Below are 6,000 nucleotides of genomic sequence, written 5' to 3' on the forward strand. Positions count from 1 at the left end.
GGGATTCTTCAGGTTGGAAGGGGCAACATGAGGTCTCGAAGTAGGGTCAACTGTGTGCTCAGACCAGGTTGCCCAGCCTATCTTGAAAACCTTCAAGGACGACTACTGCACAGATGTCCTGTAGCACAACCTCCCACTCAGAGCAGGGCTACTGCCACATCAGGTCAGCTGTGGCTTTGTCTGGCCAGGCCTTGAAACCTTCCAGAATGAAGATTCCAGCAGCCCTACAGACATCTTGTGCCAGTACTGCATTACAGTCCTAGTGAAGTGTTTCCTTATACAATTTTTAGTTACATGAAAACATGCTAATATTCTATGTCTTCAATAGATATAGAAGCTATTGTACAGTTTAATTTGCCTTCATATAAATATTTGGTTTAAATATTTGTAACATGCATTAAGGTCCTCCAAGGAAAAAACTCTTTGGAGCTGTACATTAGTTGTTTTGATAACTCTGATACTCCATCTGGAAAAGGAAAAAGTCTATCATTGGCTCTGCCATCATAGCCAGTATTTCAGTACAGTCCCAAGCCTACTACAATTTTTCAGACTGTGTCAGGGATGTAAACCAAGATCAGCGAGAAATGCGTTGGTGATTCACTGGTGCATAATGCATTCTCCTTCAAAGTTATTTCAAAACGTTTTTCCATGGTTTTAGATGCTGTCATGTTGTAAAAAGAGTAGGGTTTTCTGAAGGATAAGGCTGGGAGGCACTTAAGGAGAAGTTGTGGAGGGAAAGCAGGTAGGGAAAAGACTTTTTGCACAAGATGATTGCTAATCTCTGTCTCTCACCACTATCTTGCTTGGACAGTGCTTGTTCACATGCTATAATACATTATAATCAAATGATCCCATCTACCAAACTGGTTCACTAATTTTATCATGAGTAACCTTTCTCACAGGACTCAGATGACCCATTGATAGACTTGGGAAAAGGCTTGGATAATATGGCACCACTCCTTCAGATACTTGCATGCATGTTCAAAAGTAGACAACAATGAATTTCTTATGTGCTTTTAAAATAAATCAAAATAAACCTTGGGCAAATCCTTCGTCCTTGGGCAGCCTGCTGAATTATTTTTGCAGGTATTCATTGAGCTACTCACTGTAAATGTAATGTTTGCAATCACTCTAAGATCAGCAACATGATATTTACAGAGTTCCGCTGAAGTCAGCAAAATCAAAACCTTGTGAACCGAAGAGGGAAGTAAATTCTAGAAACAAGACCAGATCAGAAAATGAGTGCCAAAAGGCTTTTCTTCTGAGCAGCTGGGGACATATTAGTGCAGAGTATGGTTTCTGATGTCTATTATGGAAATAATAAGTGGAAAAGATTGTTGCATTTTATTTAACCTTAAATTTGTAACACCTGTTCTTGGCAGGCACCTGCTCTTTTCTCCTTTTCAATATTTAAATATTGAATAATGTTTATGATTAATTTAGTACAAGATAGAACATGCAGCTCATATCACAAAGAACCATGGTGCATCTTTTGTTTTCTGTAGCCTGCTTTCTGAACCATTCAGTAATTTATCACAAGGGGACTATAATGGAGTAAGACCTTGCAGAAAAAAACAGTCTGAAGGTAGCAATTGAAATAAAATATTTGCTTGGTTATTTTAATAGCTTGGCTAAGTGCCTGCAAATACTGTTTTATTTTCTCTGCCAGTGTTTACACTTAATGTCAGTAGGAGAAACTACTATTCACATTCTCTCTATGAAATGCCAATGAACAGTATTGCTAGTACAGAGTAACCCAGGCATGTCAGGGAGGGTCCCATAAATAAAATTCAGCTTTTCAAAGCCATTTCAGCATCACCTCTAGTGTGCACAAACATGGGCTTGTGGACATAACCACTTGCAAACACCTCCAAATCTTCAGTCGTAGCCAAGAATCCCAATGGTGCAAAACTCTGTACAAAGCCAGGGAGTAAATAAAGGCAATTCCTACACAAAGATCATACAACAGGTGGATACAAGACAAGAGAGGAAAAAGAAAAAAGGAAACAATTAGACAGCCTGGATCTACATGATCAACCATGGTTTAAGCACAGCAGCAACCTAATTTTTGTCAAATGTTCTGTTGGCTTCATGGGCAAGGATGAATTTGTAGCTTACAGGAAAGAATTTGTAGGTAAATTTTGCTGATGGATCTTTTGGCTTAAAAGAAAAACAGGTAAACTTATAATTTTCTTCTTGAACCACACAATATAAACTAATTTAAGTATTCTTGATTTTTTCAAATGGTAAACTCCATATGCAAAATTATAGACCTCATTTGGACACTTCAACTCCAGAAAATCCAGTAATTTTCCTAAATGAGAAGATTTGTGAAGATTATGCCTGCAAAGAACTGTGAAGGCAAGCAGGCAGTCTTCCTTTATTGAATGTGCTAAGAGCATGAAATATAGCCCTCACAGTTACGGTTATAGATATAAAGTTATATTATAGAAATACGTAGTTATATTCTAGAAATAAAACTCAGATTCTATCTTAATATCAAAGTACGACATTATGATATTTGCAGCCTGCCATTTTTCCTGATCAGATTTGTAGTTGGCCTCAAGTCACTTTCATGTTGCTTGGGAAATTTAATTCCCTTCCCTCTCTATAGCTTAGTGGCTCAGTATAAATACAATGGCTAAGATGCTTTAAAACCGTCAAGTGACTATTTTTTTCCAGGCTAGAACATATATTGCTGAGAAGTTCCCCCGACTACATGTCTGTTCTCCCAAACAGACATTGGAAAGCATGTTTGTAATTTTAAACTGTTTTGTTAAGCATATACAAATGCAGAACTAAAACCAAACAAAAATCCATTCCCTAAAGAGAATAAACAGAAATATTTGTACAGAAAACTGTTTCTAAGCAATGCATATGCTAAACAGTATACTAGAGTTTTCTTTTTAATATGATTTTACTCCAGTAACTAATTAGCAAAGGAAAAGTTAAATATTTCCCTTTGCATCAGAAATACCAAAAAGAAATAGCAACAAGGGGTCTCAGGTGCAAACAGGACACCTGTGACTGTGTGCACCATATTTCTATGGAGTAACGAGGGCCTCTGCAGCAAAACGTGTAAGGCTTAGATACGTAATAGAACACCGTGGGCATGCGAGTAGCACTGCTTCACTGAAGGCAGTTGTACGTAGCCTAATAGTTAAACATACTACATGTACAATAGATATTTTAGAAAGAAGACTTCTGTTAGTAAGAAGACTTCTGTTTTAAGGTTTTCTTAAATTAATCTTAATGGACTAACAGGTTTAAATGAGACCTCCTTATCAAAGTACATTAAAAAACAACTATAGGGAAAGCATAGTAAAAAAATTATAGACTTCAGTGGAAAATAACTGACTGCATTTACAAGTTTTGGTTGTGGATCACAATAATTGCACTAGTATTCAAACCTGCAGTCATAACTGTCATTAAATACAAAGCACAGAAATAGCAGCACATTAAAGAACCAAAGTGGCATCACTGTGAGACTCTTTTTTGGTTTTGTTTGGGGATTTTTGGGTTTGGGTTTTTGTTTCGGTTTAGGGTTTTTTTTGGGTGGTTTGGTTTTGGTGGTTTGTTTGGGGGTTTTTTTTGGTTGGTTATGAGGGTTTTTGTTCTGTGTGTGTACAACCAGGGATTACATTTGCAAACTTTTAGAAAGAGACCATAAGGGAGACCCCTGGAAGGAGGCTCTAATACAGTCAGCACTTTTTTTGTCTAAAGACGCTATTCCTGAAATACGAAATAGGCTGAAATTCTTTACCCTTTCTTTCACCCCACGTTTAAGAAAAATTAAACAGAACTTTTATAGCTGTATTCCACTGCATTTAAAAGCTGATTCCTATGCTGTTAAGCGAAGTGTTTATATATATTTTTCTTGAACTAACTAAAAAATTATTTTTGCTAGAAATGCTTTAAACTCGGCATGTTCATAGTTCTCCAAGGAATGTATACTCTGCCAAGTCTGAAAACACTTGGAACAGAAAGAAGGTCTGAGTAAATCTTGCATACTGTGCTGCATTTTTTTTACTGATTTATGAACAAGACACTGATGATTAGCTTGTACAGTTTGTCTGATCTATGCAATGAAATAAACACAGCTGCATTTATTACAGCTGCATTTATTACAGTGATTTCATAATCACGTATGCAGTACCCACAAACTTTTGGGAATATTCAGAGAGCAGTATGTGCTAAAAATCCTAATTTCTTTTACTTTCATTAATATCACTCGGTATTAAAAAATTAGTGTAAGATTTTGTTTGTATAAGTTAGAAATTTTAATAGTAATGTTTCTGTAACACCAGTAATTCAGATGGTTTACGCTGGTTGTATACACAGGTCACAGAAAATACAAATGTGCCAGCCATCAAAGGTATTGCTTTGAGTTTCCTAATCTGTAGGTGTACGGATCCTCAACTGTTACTCCATGTACTGTAGACTTTACTACTCAGTGTAATTTTTAGATAGCCATAAAATAGCTTTTCCCTTACTGTCAGTCTTCCAAATTATTATTGTGGAATTTGAAAATATTTTATTAGACTTCATTTATTAGCAATATGCCAGTCTGAGGCTGACTGGGCATATGAACAGAAACACTGAGCTTTGCAGCATAAACATATTGGATCTCATCCCAGCCAACCATCAGGTAGATGAAATTACACAGAGGCACATAAACAAAGCAGCCAAAGACCTTTAATGATCTGCCACAGTGGTAGATTCTTCCCACATGAATATTTTTAAAAGTCAGCTTAAAGCCAAAAGAATTTTTCTCTGGCATCCTGTAAATGTCCAAAACATGGATATTATACTAAATATATTTAGGAAATAGTTTGTCCTTTTTTTTTAATCTGAAAATTTCAAGAGGTATCCAAACATCAAAAAAAAATAAAAATGGAGAGGTGAGTTTAGACAGTGCTGGAATCTGTTTCACACAGCCTCACTATAACTTCACCAGCAACTGGTTCTTCCATGGTGGAGATCATGGTGACAAACCATGCTCACCCGCAAGGAAAAGAATGGGGAAATTGCACTGGTTAACTGATGTTTTATCACACCTTGCATTTTTTCAGTGACCGAAGCCTGTATTTTATTTATGAGGCAGGAGCTGCTGCAACATATCAAAAATAATTTGTGACTGAGTAGAGTACCATCCGTCTGTGTTCATCAACTGAAACAAAACAGGGTGGCTCATTTTTTGAAAATAGTTTCTACAAGGACTTTGCTGATTCTGTAGTGGGTGGTGGTGGGAAACTAATACCTAAAAAGAAGTTGAGTTCTGCTTTAGTGACCAGCACAGTCTGCATGTTTGGGGAGCGATTTAAGAGGCTCCTGTCCATCGGATCTATTGTTTGCCCTGAGACCCAAGGTATTCATTTGAGAAGATAATCAGCCTTGTTAAAAGAATACAATTATCAAGTCTTGACTGAACTGTTTTTCAAACTGGTTTAGGTTTTTTGTTACGATACTTAGTTAATGAATCAAAATGTAAACTGTGTAATTACTTCAAAGGAGACCACATATAACACAATTAGAGAGGACATGAATGTGGTCCGTGTCTTAGAGAAATAAAAATTTCATATGGAATTTACAAAAGCTTTCAACACAAACTGTTCTCATTAAAGCTACAGACAGCAACAAAAGACTTTGCTCAGCATTTATGGAATCTCCATATGTTGAGTCTGATTTTCAGCTGATAATTTCTCCAGCCTTTGTTTTTCCCGATGAAGGTTTTCTTTCACAAACAATGACTCCCATATTCCTGTCCTACAGTCACTTGCTGTATGCATACCTGTAGCTATGTAACTCAGTAATAATGAATAATTACACATGAATTAGATTAGATTTATGTTAGTTACAAGGAAGAAATTTCTCATTATAAGGGTGGTGAGGCACTGGAACAGGTTGCCCAGTGAAGTTGTGGATGCCTCATCCCTGGAAGTGTCCAAGGCCAGGCTGGATGGGGCTTTGGGTGACCTGGTCTAGTGGAAGGTGTCCCTG

The sequence above is a fragment of the Falco cherrug genome, chromosome 6 (genome assembly GCF_023634085.1).
Source record: "Falco cherrug isolate bFalChe1 chromosome 6, bFalChe1.pri, whole genome shotgun sequence".
Lineage (NCBI taxonomy): Eukaryota > Metazoa > Chordata > Aves > Falconiformes > Falconidae > Falco > Falco cherrug.